This window comes from Protopterus annectens, chromosome 3.part1 (assembly GCF_019279795.1).
Source record: "Protopterus annectens isolate FY-2018-M chromosome 3.part1, PAN1.0, whole genome shotgun sequence".
NCBI lineage: Eukaryota > Metazoa > Chordata > Ceratodontiformes > Protopteridae > Protopterus > Protopterus annectens.
Genome location: NC_056732.1, coordinates 152209142 through 152227256, shown reverse-complemented (window position 1 = coordinate 152227256; position 18115 = coordinate 152209142).

The window sequence follows — 18115 nt, the reverse complement described above, 5'->3', positions numbered from 1 at the left end:
TTGAACCTTAACCATAGGCGAACAGCATAGCACAAACTTTATGATCAGATAAATATATCTGGGAGGGGTGTCAGATGAACCAAATCCTATGGAACTAGCCATATAGGAGTGGATAATCTCATATAGATGTGAAAGAAGAAGAAACAATGAGAAAATGTAATGATGTATCAAGAAGGGCCATTTAAATATCAAACAGTGTATCACTACGATCCTAACAAAGCAGGGCGTATACTGACCACTGTGTTAAGGCCTGGTGGAATATGGGCCTTCAATTTCAATATCCATCTCAGTTCAAGCAACTCAATACTGCTTAAGGTATCGCCTTCTCTCTTGTTGGAATTTAATACTTGCAAAACCAAAAAACTAAAGCAATGTTGGGGTCTATCTTGACAGTGCACTGCTAGGGCATTAGCAGGGTTAGCCTTTCTGATGTCATAGACATGATTGTAAATACGGTCCCTGAGACGACGCGATGTCATCCCTACATAAAATCCATCGCATTGATTGCAAACTGCAAGATATATAACACCCTGGTATTGCAGGTGGCATAAAAGGCAGGTTTGAATTCTAAGTTGGTACTTAGGATACTAGGAATTTGTATTTTGTGGATATACCTACATAATGAGCACTTGCTGCATGCAAAAGTGCCAGTTTTTAAGGTTGCCCTTATATCAGTGATTGGTATATCCAGTTTTTCTTTACATAGTAGTCTCTTTATATTTAGGCAGTTGGTAAATCTAAATGTGGGTTTCTTTCCTACTATTTGTGATAATCCGGGGTCTAAGGACAAAATCTTCCAATTTCCCCTAATGATTTTAATTAGATTATCAACATCATTACTATATTTAATTTCATACGTTAGATCTTTATATTTCTCATTCTTATAATTAGCATAATGTACATTTGATGAATGGTTGGGCATTTCAAAAAGAGTATTAGTTGTATCATTGACTAATTCAACTGGGTAGCCTCTATCCATAAAATACTGTTTTTGGTCCTTTATTAGCTCCATAGCATCTAACTCATTACTACATATTCTCAGTATCCTTGTCATCTGGCCTTTCACAATGTTGCGGAAGATATAGCGTGGATGTAAACAATCGTAATGTAGGATGCTATTTTTCCAACAAGATTTTCTAAATAAAGTAGTAGTTACATTGCCACAGTTATCCTTCTTAATAGTGATATCCAAAAAGTTAGCATTAGTTAAAGAGCTCTCATAAGTAAAACTGAAGAAGGAGGTGGATGAATTCATGTAACTAATAAATTCCCTCAACAACTCAGTACTTCCATTCCATAACATTAGGACATCATCCACGAACCGTCTGTACAGGATGACGTTGGTAAATCTAGGATCATTGAATAGATGTTCTTTTTCCCATCTATGAACCACTAAATTCGCGTACGCATTGGCACAGGGAGTGCCCATTGCCACTCCCCATGGGTTCCAAGCCAAGGCCTCCCAGCACTCTCTCTGTAGAACCACTGCTTCATGTCTCTGCTGAAGTAGCTGACGCACACACACACACACACACACACACACACACACACACACACACACACACACACACACACACACTTTGAGATCTGATTTTTACACACACACACACACACCTGGGAAAGGCTAGCACAGGTTTTCTAGCTATGCCACCTACTGCCCAGACAATAAGGAAGTTAGCACTGCCACCACAACCCATACTTATCAGCTACTATAAGGCCCTTCCCAGAGAGTGACCAAGTCTACTGTGTAATGTTACTGTTATCCAAATGGTAAGTGTGACCAGAATTTTAAGGTTATTAAAGAGTGGCCTGTACAGTACCACCAAATACATATGGAAGTACTCTGAGAGCTTAAATATCTCTAACAAACCAGCCACAATTAAAAAGTTTAAATGCATTTAATAATAAATAATAAAAGAACAAGACAATACTCAATAGCACAATACAGTGACAACAGAGTTCAGATTCACAGAAAATACTTTAAAACAACATTGCAGGACAGTCTCACATAAAAACAGAAAACATCTAGACTGATCTTACTATTTTTGTATCTATCTCTAAGAGATGTAACATGATCTAAGTCTTACAGAGCAAAGCAAATGCAGATGAGAAGTGCTGAAGATGGATGCGTTCAGATCCAGAGAAAAATATAAAAATGCACTGACTTCTCTCTGAGATAGCTCTTAAATTACTATCAAACACTTCTGCTGGGTCATCTCAAATTACATCATTCTTGTCACCTCTGCCTTAGTTCCCAGGTGAACAGGAACTCAAAATTTAATGTGTCTTTGAAAAATACTTATCTCTTAGATATACAGCTGCTAGGAAGTCAGGATATGAAGAAACTGTCAGGAACCACCATGAAAAGTATAAAACAGGTTTATTGAACGAGCGCTTTCACGCACACACAGGTGCGCTTCATCAGGTTACAAATCACATAAAACTAATTCAGAATATATACACAAAACCACAATGATTAAGCAATTAGTCAACAATTAATGATCTAGTTAAAAGAACAACAATCATTCTACATTTAAAGAAACAAGTTTCAAGATCCATGTAATATGAATCTTAATGACTGTCATTTCTATGCCTGTATTAAAACGCTAACATTCAATAAAAAGCGTTCCATAACAACATAACAAGATACAACAGTAGTACTTACATCAAGTATATCTAAAAACTATCGTATAAGAAGCCAGTATATTATTTAAAGTATTAACATGTTTTTCCATTCAGTACTGGCAAATTAAGGCATAAAAACGCCTATATCATATATATTAAAACAGCCATATATCCTTTAAAATTAATTTAATGGCAATATAAGTGTAAGATATGCAAAGTATTATATATGTGCTTCTACCTTAAGCCTAAGCTTAAGCTTATACGCAAAATTTGCATATATGCCATTCATTCTTCTCATAGTGCTTAACGTCAAATGTCACATGGCAATTTCAATTACAGAAACTCCAGCTTTTACTATCAATAAATAAATAGCTATAACAATAATACATTTCAAAGACGCTATGAACGCGTCATATTGGCACTATGTATTTAATGCATATTTGGTCAAAGAACACATATAAACATGATTTATTGTCCTCGTACCACTTATATCAGACATAGTTTAATAAATTCAGCTATAAAATCCAAGCTTTTATAAACATTTGACCACCACTGATGATCCAAATATATTAGTATATAGAATAAGCATATTGAATTTCAGTATATAGCAAAATTAAGCATCTCATAATGCTATATACTAATAGATTATATCACAAACAGCAGTTAACAATTCAAAGGCCTCAAGTTATAAAATATATATTCATGATTTGCGAACCTTAACCATAGGCGGAACAGCATAGCACAAACTTTATGATCAGATAAATATATCTGGGAGGGGTGTCAGATGAACCAAATCCTATGGAACTAGCCATATAGGAGTGGATAATCTCATATAGATGTGAAAGAAGAAGAAACAATGAGAAAATGTAATGATGTATCAAGAAGGGCCATTTAAATATCAAACAGTGTATCACTACGATCCTAACAAAGCAGGGCGTATACTGACCACTGTGTTAAGGCCTGGTGGAATATGGGCCTTCAATTTCAATATCCATCTCAGTTCAAGCAACTCAATACTGCTTAAGGTATCGCCTTCTCTCTTGTTGGAATTTAATACTTGCAAAACCAAAAAACTAAAGCAATGTTGGGGTCTATCTTGACAGTGCACTGCTAGGGCATTAGCAGGGTTAGCCTTTCTGATGTCATAGACATGATTGTAAATACGGTCCCTGAGACGACGCGATGTCATCCCTACATAAAATCCATCGCATTGATTGCAAACTGCAAGATATATAACACCCCTGGTATTGCAGGTGGCATAAAAGGCAGGTTTGAATTCTAAGTTGGTACTTAGGATACTAGGAATTTGTATTTTGTGGATATACCTACATAATGAGCACTTGCTGCATGCAAAAGTGCCAGTTTTTAAGGTTGCCCTTATATCAGTGATTGGTATATCCAGTTTTTCTTTACATAGTAGTCTCTTTATATTTAGGCAGTTGGTAAATCTAAATGTGGGTTTCTTTCCTACTATTTGTGATAATCCGGGGTCTAAGGACAAAATCTTCCAATTTCCCCTAATGATTTTAATTAGATTATCAACATCATTACTATATTTAATTTCATACGTTAGATCTTTATATTTCTCATTCTTATAATTAGCATAATGTACATTTGATGAATGGTTGGGCATTTCAAAAAGAGTATTAGTTGTATCATTGACTAATTCAACTGGGTAGCCTCTATCCATAAAATACTGTTTTTGGTCCTTTATTAGCTCCATAGCATCTAACTCATTACTACATATTCTCAGTATCCTTGTCATCTGGCCTTTCACAATGTTGCGGAAGATATAGCGTGGATGTAAACAATCGTAATGTAGGATGCTATTTTTCCAACAAGATTTTCTAAATAAAGTAGTAGTTACATTGCCACAGTTATCCTTCTTAATAGTGATATCCAAAAAGTTAGCATTAGTTAAAGAGCTCTCATAAGTAAAACTGAAGAAGGAGGTGGATGAATTCATGTAACTAATAAATTCCCTCAACAACTCAGTACTTCCATTCCATAACATTAGGACATCATCCACGAACCGTCTGTACAGGATGACGTTGGTAAATCTAGGATCATTGAATAGATGTTCTTTTTCCCATCTATGAACCACTAAATTACAGACGCATTGGCACAGGAGTGCCCATTGCCACTCCCCATGGGTTCCAAGCCAAGGCCTCCCAGCACTCTCTCTGTAGAACCACTGCTTCATGTCTCTGCTGAAGTAGCTGACGCACACACACACACACACACACACACACACACACACACACACACACACACTTTGAGATCTGATTTTTACACACACACACACACACCTGGGAAAGGCTAGCACAGGTTTTCTAGCTATGCCACCTACTGCCCAGACAATAAGGAAGTTAGCACTGCCACCACAACCCATACTTATCAGCTACTATAAGGCCCTTCCCAGAGAGTGACCAAGTCTACTGTGTAATGTTACTGTTATCCAAATGGTAAGTGTGACCAGAATTTTTAAGGTTATTAAAGAGTGGCCTGTACAGTACCACCAAATACATATGGAAGTACTCTGAGAGCTTAAATATCTCTAACAAACCAGCCACAATTAAAAAGTTTAAATGCATTTAATAATAAATAATAAAAGAACAAGACAATACTCAATAGTGCAATACAGTGACAACAGAGTTCAGATTTACAGAAAATACTTTAAAACAACATTGCAGGACAGTCTCACATAAAAACAGAAAACATCTAGACTGATCTTACTATTTTTGTATCTATCTCTAAGAGATGTAACATGATCTAAGTCTTACAGAGCAAAGCAAATGCAGATGAGAAGTGCTGAAGATGGATGCGTTCAGATCCAGAGAAAAATATAAAAATGCACTGACTTCTCTCTGAGATAGCTCTTAAATTACTATCAAACACTTCTGCTGGGTCATCTCAAATTACATCATTCTTGTCACCTCTGCCTTAGTTCCCAGGTGAACAGGAACTCAAAATTTAATGTGTCTTTGAAAAATACTTATCTCTTAGATATACAGCTGCTAGGAAGTCACAGAGCAATACAAAAACACTTTACATTTGAAACCTACTAATTATCTCTGTCTCAGGACAATAGAAAGAAACCCCTAGCACTAGACATCTTGTCTCTTAGCTGAGATAAACTAACTTTACAGCTCATCGTAAAACTCTTTGCTTATTTTCTTAGAGTTTGCAAGTTAACTCTGTATATTCCAGGTTTTACTATCAGCACATACCTTTGCATAAGCTTGTAGTTTATACACATTTCTGCTCTTTTCCAGCAGGGTGCACTGTGGTTATATTCTTGAAGCTCAGTACAGAACATACAGTTTTCTTACATTTGTAAGACAAGCATACAAATCATACTGCTATTCACAAATGACATGGAATTATTTACAAAATTCTAGCTGGCTGGACTGGCAGCCTTCACAATTCCACCACCCCCCTTGAAAATTCAAGCTAGTTTTTCTAGTGACCCTTGAGAAATGTTGCTTGAGAGAGTTGAGCCTGTCTGGGAGTACCCTACCCCATTCCCTGTCTTAAGAGCCCATCTGCACTGGCATTGCTAACCCCACTGTGGTGCTGTACTGACATATCATTTGCTTAAAACCCTAGGCTCCACCTTAGCAACTTGGCATTTTGCTGGCTGGCTCAATGCAACCATGTTAGGGGATTGTGGTCTGTAACTACAGTGAATTTTCTTCCATACAGATAAGGCTAAAGTTTCTGCAGTGCCCACACTATGGCTAGACATTTCTTTTCTACAGCTGTATAGCATTCCTCCCTAGGTTGGAACCTAAAACTGAGATAAACCACTGGGTGCTGTTCTCTCTCGGAAGAAATTTGGCTAAGTACAGCCCCCACCCCATGGTTTGAAGCATCCACCTGCACAACAAATTCTTTGCTGTAATCTGGACTGGCTAACACAGGAGGTCCTCCCAAAGCTCCTTTAAGCTTCTGGAATCCCTGCTTACATTTTGAGGTCCACACTACCTTATCTGGCCTTTTTTCCCTTGTCAGGTATATGAGGGGAGCAGCTATGGTACTATAATTGGGTGCAAACTTTCTGTAGTACCCTACTGTCCCTAAAAATCCCCTCACATGCTTTTTTGGTAATAGGTGCAGGCTATGCCTGAATGGCTTCCACTTTGGCCAGTTCTGGCCTGACTTTACCACTCCCCAATCTATGTCCCAGGTAGGAGACCTCTACCATACCCACCTGACATATGCTGGGCTTAATGGTCAACTCTGCCTTCTGTAGTCTGCCCAGCACTTCCCTGACATGCTGAAAGTGCTCTTGCCAAGAATGGCTGTAGATAGCAATATCATCTAGAAAAGCAAGAGCAAAATCTCCTACTCCTGCTAGGATATGATCTATCAGCCTATGGAAAGTTGTTCAGGCATTTTTCATCCCAAAGGGCATCTTTGTGAACTCATACAAATCAAAAGGAGTCACAAAGGCTGACCTCTCTCTAACACTGGGAGTCGAGACACCTGCCAGTAACCCTTGGTAAGATCAATGGTGGTAATATACTTAGCCCCACCCAGCTGCTGTAAGACTTCATCCATCCTAGGCATGTGGAAAGCATCTGACTCTGTGTGACTATTTAATTTCCTGTAGTCCACTCAGAACCTGGTGCTGCCATCCTTCTTTGGTACCAGCACCACTGGGGAGGCCCACATACTGCTGGACTCCTGAATAACCCCTAGTTCCAACATTTCTTGTATCTCCTCCCTCAGAGTCTGTTTGACTCTCTCAGGTACCCTATAAGGGGCCGCCTTAATAGGTCTTTGGGGTCCTGTATCCACATGGTGCTGCACCAGGTGGGTGCACTCTGCTTTCCCAGTGAACATATCCCCAAACTCCTGTAACACTGCTCAGATTTCTCGCACATGGGTAGGTGATAGCTGCTGGGACACTGCTACCCCTCCCATTGAGGTGTCAATCCGAGCCTCACTGAGGAGTTCAATCACCAGATCTCCCTCAGACTCCTCCTGCAATCCACTTCAAATGCTCAGCACAAGGGCCTCCCTATCATGGTAAGGTTTTATCATGTTAACATGGTACAGTTTCTACCCCTGCCTCCTGCCTAGCAGTTCTGCCATGTAGTTAACATCACTGACCTTCCTTATCACCTTGTAGGGCCACTCCCAAGCTGCCTGCAGCTTGTTGTGTCTGACAGGAATGAGAACCATTACCTGCTGCCCTACAGCATACTCTCTAGCTTGAGCATTCCTATCATACCAGACCTTTTTCCTGCTGTTGGGGTTCTGCCAGGTTTTCCTGGGTCAAGCCCATGAGTTCCCTAAGCTTTGTCCTGAGGTTTAGGACATATGCCACAACAGACTCCTTATGGGATTCACACTCATCTTTAATTAAATCTAGAGGTCCCCTTACTTTATGCCCATACAACAACTCAAAGGGTGAAAAACCTGTGGATTCCTTGGACACCTCTCTGTAAGCAAACAACATATGGGGCAAATATTTGTCCCACTCCCACTTAAACTGGTCTGCAAATGCCCGTAGCATCATCTTAAGTGTAGAGTTTAACCTCTCAACAAGACCGTTAGTATGGAGATGGTAGGGGGTGGTCTTTAGGTGCTTCACCCCACAGTACTTCCAAAGACAAGTCAGCAGATCTGACAAGAAACTTGCACCTCTGTCAGTCAGTATTTCTTTTGGGGAACCTACCCTGCTGAAAATCTCTAACAAAACATTTGCCACCTTTGCTGCATCAATGGAGGACAGAGCCACTGCCTCAGGGTATCTTGTACCATAATCTATTACCACTAGGATATACTTTTTCCCCTGTGGAACTTGGGATACTCAGAGGCCCCACAATATCCATAGCTATCCTCTGAAATGGCTACTCAATCACAGACAAAGGCATCAAAGGAGCTTTCACCTTGTATCCTGCCTTGCCTACCTTATGGCACTGCTCACAGGTCCTGCAATATTTCCTGTTACATCTCTGGAAATCCCAGGTCAATAAAAGTTATGCATAATACGTCCCTTTGTATGTTTTATGCCCATATGACCTGCAAAGGGAATATCATGAGCTATGGCTTGAAGTGTCAAACAGTATACTGTATGCACTACCAACTGCTGTATTCTCTCATACTCTAGCCCTCCCTCAGGGGTCCACTCTCTATACAGTAACCCTTTGTCCCAGTATACAGATTCCCCTTTCCCTTGAAAATCAGGTACCTCACTAGCTACCTCTCTCAAGCCTTGTAATGTAGGGTCTGAGAGCTGAGCCTGTCTCATCTCTCTCTTTGTAACCCTTCCCAGCTTCCCTTCCACAGGGCATCTGGTATCCTCTGACAGCAGTGCCTCACTGTCAGCCTGAGTAGTACTACTCACCTCTGCCCTTGCAGTCACTCTGTCCAAGGGAACATCAATACCCACAAGCAGCTGTGGCTGACCTTTTGTCTCACTGCTACAGGGGAGCTCCCTCCCTAAAGTAACCACCTCACCAGTGCTGGCTGCTAGTGTGCGGTCTGTCTGGGTCTCTCCCGGGCTACCAGACCCACATGCTTGTCTCCAAGCCTGACTGCGTGTAACTGCATGAACACATGGTACTGTGTTATCAAAATCATTCCCTATCAGGACATCTGCAGGGATATCCTCTAACACACCTACTTGCTGGCTTCCTTTTCCACCCTCCCAGTCAAGGTGAACCCTAGCCAAAGATATTTGGAATGGGGTCCCTCTTAAAGCTCTGACTGGAGTAGACTGCCCAGGCAAGTAGTGTCTCTCTGTACCCATTGCAGGCTTCACAATTGTTAGGTCAGAGGCTGTGCCTCTCTTAGCAATGGTCTCTTTGTCATTCACTAAGATAGGATATAACCTCTTGTAGTGGTTTGGTACCCTTGTTGTCTCGAGACAACCTACTGTTGGCATTTTGTCATTCCCACTTACTGGCTCTCCCACCTTTTGTTCCCCACCTTACCTCTGTGGACATCTGTATGTTACATGACCCCACTGGTTGCATTTAAAACATTTAACCCTAGGTCCTAGACATGTACCTAGACTAGTGACTTCCCCTGCTACTGGCAGATTCTGTTGGGGCATTCTGGGCTGCCCACCATGGGTTCCCTTAGACCCATGAACAGTATTGTGTGTCCCTTTCCTGAGCAGTGATGCCCTGCTTCCTAGGTATAGGTCTCCCTTCTTCCTCAACTCATCTACAGTAATGCATTGTCTATCAGCTAACCAGATCCTCGTGTCCTCAGGCAAAGTGCTAAGGGCTTGTTCCCTCACTTAAAGGTCTGCCAGCCCTTAAAAAGTGGTGACCTGACATCCACCCATCCACCTATGAAAATAAGTGCTCAGTTCAGCAACATATTCACATACTATTTCATCTACCTTGCGTCTATGTTCACAAAACTTTTTTCTATAAGCTTCAGGTGTTAACTTAAATAATTCTACCAAACAATTCTTTACAGCATTATAATTTAAAAAGTCATTATCAGATAGTTTGGACAAAACAGTTACAGCTTTACCATGGAGTAAGGGGGTCAGGAACCATACTCAGATCCCTTTGGCCAACATTATACTGTTTACATACCCTCTCAAACATATGAATGAAACTATCAAAATTATCTCCTCTGTAAATTGTGGAAGAAATTTACTGACCTTTGTTGCTTCTGAGGTTCAGTTACACCCTCCCCCATTACCTCCATGACTCTGGCAAAGAGTCAGCATCTCCTTTTCATGTTGCCTCTGCCTCTCATTCTCCTCGGCCTTCAGATGTCTCAGTCTCTCTGCTGCTTCCATTTCCAAATGCTTGGCCTCCAACTCAAGTCTTTTTAACTCCAGATGGATTTTTAAGTCTTATGTGGAAAGTTTGAGCTGTCCATTTTCTGAGAGTTATACATCTCCTCAGCCAGTTTGATCATCCTCCTGGTTGCTATTCTCTGATGCAGCTGTGGCTAAAGCTGCAATCATGTCTCCTTTAGTCAGGTTTCCATGCACCAGTCCTTTAGCCTGGCACATCTAAGCCAACTGGATTTCTCATAGGATCATAGGATCATAGGATGTTGCTAGGCTATTGGCCCTGAGGCCCTTATAAGCCTAGCCAAGAGTTTAGCCCATGTTTATACAAATCAGCACCCAATGCCCATGTCCAGCAGGGACATAGGTAGAATCCTAGGGGTATACTTTCTGTTTCCCATCCAGTTATTCAGGTTGCACTTGAAAAGGGGTAAAGAGGTACTCTGCTTGATGTGGAGAGGGAGTCTATTCCATAGATGAGGGAGTCTTTGACACACAAATCTGTCCCACCAATAAGTCCTGTTGATGTCACAGACCAGGCTGAGACCACGCGTACAGGTAATTCGAGTGGAACTTGATTTTGGATATGCAACAGTCCCATCAAGGTGGGGTCCATGATCGCCTTGTATGCCAGACAGAGGTTACCTCTGAGGAGTCTGTATGAAACTGAGTAGAGGGATAGGGCTTTTAGCCTATCTGTGTATGATAAATGTTTGAGGCCCTGGATTCTACTGGTGAGGAGCCTCTGTGGTCTCTCCAGCAGCTGCATGTGCTTTGTGAGGTACATGCCGAAAGGTGCATTAAACTTAATAATGGGCCTTATAAGGGAAGAATACAGGGATGTTATGACCTCCTTGTTCCTAGATAAAATACCCTTACTTATGAGGTGTGGCATGTAGAGGGCTTTCTATACCATGGAAGCAACATGGTGGTCAAAAGTCAGGTTGCTATCAACCTGGGTGCCCAAATACCTCATGACTGACTGACTGCTTAGGACATTGTTATTAATGTGATAATTTGTGGGGATATCACTCTCCCCAAAGGGGATGATGATGCATTTTTTGGTATTCAGCTTGAAGCCATGTTTCTGGCACCAGTCATTTGTCTGAGTGAGACCCTCTCGGAAGATGTCCACATCACTAGGGGAATTGATGATAGCATCCAGCTTGCAGGTATCTGCAAACTTGGTCAGCCATAGCCCACTGGTTTTGGCCTGCACCTCAGAAAAGTATATCCCAAATAACAGAGGCCCCAAAACTGAACCCTAGGGTACATGACTTGTCATGGGTCTACTGCTTGAGGTGGCGTCCCTATTTTGACTATGTGGGTTCTAGCAGTGAGCCAGTTTGCTACCCATCTGGTAACATATGGATTGATGCCTAGTTGAGAGAGTTTATCTACTATGCCTGAGTGGGGAATAGTGTCAAAGTCTTTGGCCAGGTCAAGGTAGGCGGTGTGCACAGTCTTCCTATCATCCATGGCTTTGTTGACTGTCTCAAAGAAGTCAACCAAATTTAGCAGACATGACCTCCCCTTCACAAAGCCAAACTGTGTGTGATCAAGTGTTTGGAGGTTGCCAATGTCCTTGTTAATGAGTTCCATGATAATCCGTTCCATGGCCTTGCAGATCAAGCTAGTTAGGCTGATGGGTCTATAATTTCCCGGATCGGTGGACGTTCCACCTTTGTGTAAAGGGATGACAGTGGCTGTCCTCCACACAGTTGTAATGAAAGCAGTACTTAGGCTTTGGTTGAATAGGGTGCCTAATGGTGCTGGAAGTTCCTGCCTGAGTTCATGTAGGATGCTGCCTGGGATGTTATCAGGTCCCATGGAGGCTGTAGTTTTTGCCTTTGAAAGAGCAGTGATGACCTGTTCCCTAGATATAAAGGGAAGGGGGCAGGTACTGGGGATGTCCTGATTTACTGATAGGGGGGACAGATGGGTAAAATTTTCACTGAATCTGTCAGCCAGCAAGTTTGCTATATTTACAGCATTTGTATATGTGGTGCCCTTGACCACCAGTTCTGAACAGATCTGGGTGTTTCCTTTGAGGTTGCAAACATATGTGAAGAAGGCCTTATGATTGCCTCTAGTAGATGTGGCCAATTTGGACTCGAAGTTTGCTTTGGAGGATTTCACTACTGTTCTTATTTGCTTGTTCAGGCTAAGGAGCCATTGCTTCTAATTGGGCACCTGCTCCTTCTTGGTCTTGGACAGCAATTTTTTTCCTTTTGTTATAGAGTTTATTTATTGCAGATGTCCACTTGACAGGTTTATTCTTCCTTGCAGAGGATGAGTTAGTCCTGTCAGGTATTCCTGATTCCATGCATCTATATAAATGCTCATATAGTGCTTTGGTGTAGTTTTGGATATTGGTGCCAGTTACTACAGAGAGGGAGGGGGCTGTGAAGCTGTTTATACCCCTCAGGCAGCTGTAATCAGCTTTGGAGAGGTTTTTATGTCCGATCCTAGCTAGGGGGGGTTGAGGAGATGGTGACTTTGAAAGTGACCTCTTTGTGGTCGGATCTTTCCAGGGAGGATGATACTATAGGGATGCTGCAGTAGTTACTCATGTTGATTAATACTAAGTCCAATATATTATCACCCCTTCTGGGGGTATCAACTAGCTGTTTGAAGGGATTTGCATTGACAAAATCAAGGAATCGCTGGGCATTTGTGTTCTGGCATGAGTAGTTCTTCCAGTCTATGTTTGGGAAGATAAAGTCACCCAGGATCAGGGTAAACGGTTGAATCTTGATAGATTCTAACAGGTCCAAATAGGAGGATTGGTCATCTTGAGCCAGATTTGGGGGTCGGTAGCTAGCTATGATTTGAATAAGAGTCTTGTCAATGGTTAACTGCACCTGGAGGGTCTCCTGCATGTCATACTGTTTGACCAGCTTGGAGGTGTGTATTTCTTTAATGTATATTGAAACTCCACCTCCTTTGGCTTTACTGCCCACAGTTTGGGGTCTGAATGCATGATAGGATGAGTAACCAGGTAAGGCTGGGGTGCCCTCCGCAGCTTTGAACCAGGTTTATGTGACTGCACAGATGTCAGCATTTCCCAGGGTTAAGAATGCATGCAATGAGTGCAGTTTCATGTTTGACTCCTAGCGTTTAGCAGCATTACCTTTAATTTGTGTTTTGTTGAAAGTTTTATGTTGGTAGTTTTAACCTCATCAGTTTTCCTAAAAAAGGTACTATCGGGGAGGCAAGAGCCACATAATCAGTTAGTTGAATCATGTCTCTCTTCATATAGTCCAGAGAGGTACGTCTCCAGTCAGTCACACCAACATGGACTATGACACTACCTGTTGCTGAGAGACTTGAGTGCGTGTGTGATATAGTGGATTTTGGCACCTGACAGACAACTAACCATGACTTTCTCCTTATCCAGCCTGGTGAGAGGCACATCTGTGTGTCTCACAATGGAGTCTCCTATGACTAATATTTCGGGTTTATGGTGAATCCTTAGTGGTTGTGAGGTACAGGTGTATGGACTATGCATGGTATATGGTGTGGAAGGCTGTGGAGATGGCATGTGTTTTTGTCTTGTTTGTTTGGGTATGTTTATATGAAGGTGAAGTGTAGTGATTGTGTTGACAGCCTTTTCAGTATCAGATATACTGGCTTGAGGGGGAGAGAGCTTGGACCCTAGGTCCCTAATACAATTGCATCTCTCTCCTAATATAATTGCATCTGCAAGTGCTGGGAGGCCTTGGCTTTGAACCCTGGCTAAGGACTCAACTCTATAGCTGTGCCAGTGGGGAGTCTTATTGGGGATTATTTGGGGTTTACTAGCTATGCACCCTTCTGCCCCAGACCATAAGGTAGTTAGCACTACCACCAGAACTCCTCCTTGTCAGCTTGCCATACTCCTCTGCTGACATGCTTGCCTGCTCTCCCTGACTAACTAAACTAACAAAATAAATAAAATAATTGTGATATGAATTCTGAATGTTCACTGCATGGTTGATTTAGAGTACAAAACACCTTCTGTGATCACTGCACACAAGCTACAGGACTTCAGTATCCACACCACTACAAGCCAATTAATATGTGGTGTGCCTATCCCACCACTGCCAAACAATTAATATGTGATGCCCCTGCCCTGGCCCAATAATCAAGGAGCCTCAATCCTCACCAGTAACACCAGTGAGGGACATGCACATTGGGAGGATGACAAGTATACACACAGTAAAGTACAATTTCCCTTAAGAGCACACAGAGATCACAGTCAGTCTGGGGCTGGTTTCTCCCTCTCTCTCCAGATCCCTGATAAAACTCCCCACTGGCACAGCTATAGAGTTGAGTCCTTTGTCAGGGTTCCAGGCCAAGGCCTCCCACAACTCTCTCTGTCCAACCAGTGCTTTGTGTCCCAAGTAGCTGACACACACACACACACACACACACACACACACACACACACACACACACACACACACACACACACACAAACACACACACACACACACACACACACGTTTTGTGATTTGATTTATATACATACACACACACACACATGGGAAAGGCTGGCACAAGTTTACTAGCTATCCCCCTTCTGTCCAGACAATAAGTTAGCACTGCCACCAGAACCCCTACTTTTCAGCTACTATAAGGTCCTTCCCAAAGGGTGACCAATTCTACTGTATAATGTTACTGTTATCCAAATGGTATATGTGACCAGAACTTTTAAGGCTATTCAAGAGTGACCTGTACAGTGTCACTGAATACATGCAAGTACTTTAAGAGCGTAAATATCTCTAACAAACCAGCCATAATTAAAAGGTTTAAATGTAATTAATAATAAATAATAAAAGTACAAGACAATAATCAATAACACAATATAGTGACAACAGAGTTCAGAATCACAGGAAATACTTTAAAACAACATTGCAGGACAGTCTCACATAAATACAGAAATCATCTAGACTGATCTTACTATTTTCCTATCTATCTCTAAGAGAGATACTATTATCTAAATCTTACCTACAGAGCAAAAGCAAATGCAGATGAGAAGTGCTGAAGATAGATGTGTTCAGATCCAGAGACACATAGAAAACGCACTGACGTTCTCTCTGAGATAGTTCTTAAATTACTATCAAATACTTCTGCTGGGTCATCTCAGATTACATCATTCTTGTCACCTCTGCCTTAGTTCCCAGACTAACAGGAACCCAAAATTTAACATGTGTCTGTGAAAAATACTTATCTCTCAGATGTACAGCTGCTAGGAAGTTGCAGAGCAATACAAAAACACTTCACATTTGAAACCTAGTAATTAACTCTGTCTCAAGACAATAAAAAGAAACCCCTATCACTAGACATCCTGTCTCTTAGCTGAGATAAACTAACTTTATAGCACATCATAAAACTCTTCATTTTTCTTAGATTTTGCAAGTTAACTCTGTATATTCCAGCCTTTACCATCAACACATACATTAGCATAGGCATGAAGTTTATACACATTTCTGCTCTTTTCCAGCAAGGTGCACTGTGGTGACATTCTTGAAGCTCAGTACAGAACATATAGTTTTCTTACATTTGTAAGACAAGCATACAAATCATATTGCTATTCACACATGACATAGAATTATTTACAAAATGTATTTATTTTATTTTATTTTACATTTGTTGACCGGGATAGTCCGACTGGATATATGTCCATTTTCAGCACAGGCCCAGGGAGAAAAGCTCCAAAATTAGTTACACAAGCAAATTTAGCATAGTACAAATTAAACACAATTTACAGACTTTGTTGAGGAGTATAAGTTATACAATCTCACAAACTTATAATATGGCTTAACAATTAAAACACAAATGAGTTCCATTTAAAAAAATAGTATTGGTACACAAGTAAGACTAAATATTTAGTCAGGCTTGGAGCAAGGACATAACCACTGACACTTGAAATACTGCTTGAGAGTTTTCTTGAATTGAGATAAGGTAGTATCTAGGGTAATGTCAGCAGGTAGTGAGTTCCATGTTTTGCCAACAGAGTTGGAGAACCGGGAGTCACCGGTTGAATTGTTGGATTTGACAGTTTGTGCTACCAGTCTATTAGATGAGCATAGTGGTCTGAGGTTGGAGTGGGGATAAATAATGTTTTTTAGTTCAGGTGTAGTTTCAGGTTGGTTAAGTACTTTATGAGCCACAATAAGTTGGTTATACTGAATCTGCCTGGGTAGATCTAGCCATCCGAGATTTTTTAGGTTTTTACAGTGATGTGTTCTATAGGGCAGGCCAGTGGCAAATCTAACTATGTTATTATAGCAGCTAGAGAGTTTATTAAGTTCAGTTTTGTTTAAATTGGCAAGTAAAGGGGAGGCATAGAAGAGGGTAGAGAGTAGATGGGAGTGGGCAATGGCAGTCGTAGCAGGTGGAGTTAGGAATGGCAGCCTTCACACACACATCCAATAATGCCAAAACACATACATTATTTTGTGGGTATCAACAAAAATGCAGCTAACAAGTGATTGCATTTCAAAAGTAAGGCATAAAATATATCATAGAAAATTCAGACACTTCAGACACTTAACATCTTCTAGAAGTCTAGTGGCCCCGCTCCGCAGACTGTATAAATAGATACATTGAGGCTTCCTTAATCATCCTTGACTGTGCCGGCCCCAACTAAAACTATTGCTGGTTGAAGAAAAATGAGGAGAAAAAAAATTATTAATTTTCTGATTACGCTCTTTAACCTGAATAGGGCTGAGATATAACTTTCTTAGGATGATGCTGATAATGGCCTCTGCTCTCAACTGCACCCATTCTAAAAACAACCCTACAGACATGTGTTTATCGAATGTTGCTGTAGGTTATGTCTGTGTGTGGAGAGGAGCTGTGTGGTTATTACTTCTTTAATTTTCATCACAGTCAAACCTTAGAGGCATGCACAGGAGGTTGTTATAGCTTGTGATTAAGCTGGGGACAGTGTGTTCATTGTTTCTTTTACTTTTCTCAAAGACCTGAGAGGTGTACAAAGAAGGTTCCTATAGCTTGTGTAGGTGCAGTGTACTGTCTAGCAGCAAAGTAGAATACATTACTGTAATCATTATTTTTTCACATTCCTCACAATCACACATCAGGCACATATACAAATGGCTGCCTTTGGGTGTTACAGGTGAGGGGGGAGGAGTGAGGAGTGAGGAAGCATGCTATGTAAATGTATGTCAGCAGTCACATGACTGTGGCAATTTGAACATACCAGAGGGGTGTACAGGCAGTGATTGTCTTTTTGGGGCGGTCAGGGAGGCAGACAATATTCCCAGATATGACCTGAGGATGCATATTCTCACAACAGCTGTCTTGTTAGTTTATTGTGAGCTAATATTTTGTCAGCTTTGAACATTAAGCCTTGGATACAACTTTTTCTTCCTTGAAACAAAAAAAAAAAAAAATAAGACTGAAATTCTTTTCTTACTCATGGTTTTTGTTTAGGCCATCATTGGATTAAAAGGTTGGCAAACTACTTTAAAATGCATTCCAGAGCATCTATAACCCCTATGGCTTCTGGGGGCACCAGCTTAATTGGATTACTGTACTTTATTGGTCAGTAAAGGTGCATTGAAAGGATGCAAGAAAAACTAAAGCTGAACAGTAGGGCTGAATCCCTTTCCTTAATCATAATTTCTGCTCAAGCCATCATTGGATGAAAAGGCTCTGTAAAAAGAAAACAAAACTTAAAATGCACATCGGAGCATACAGAAAGTTACA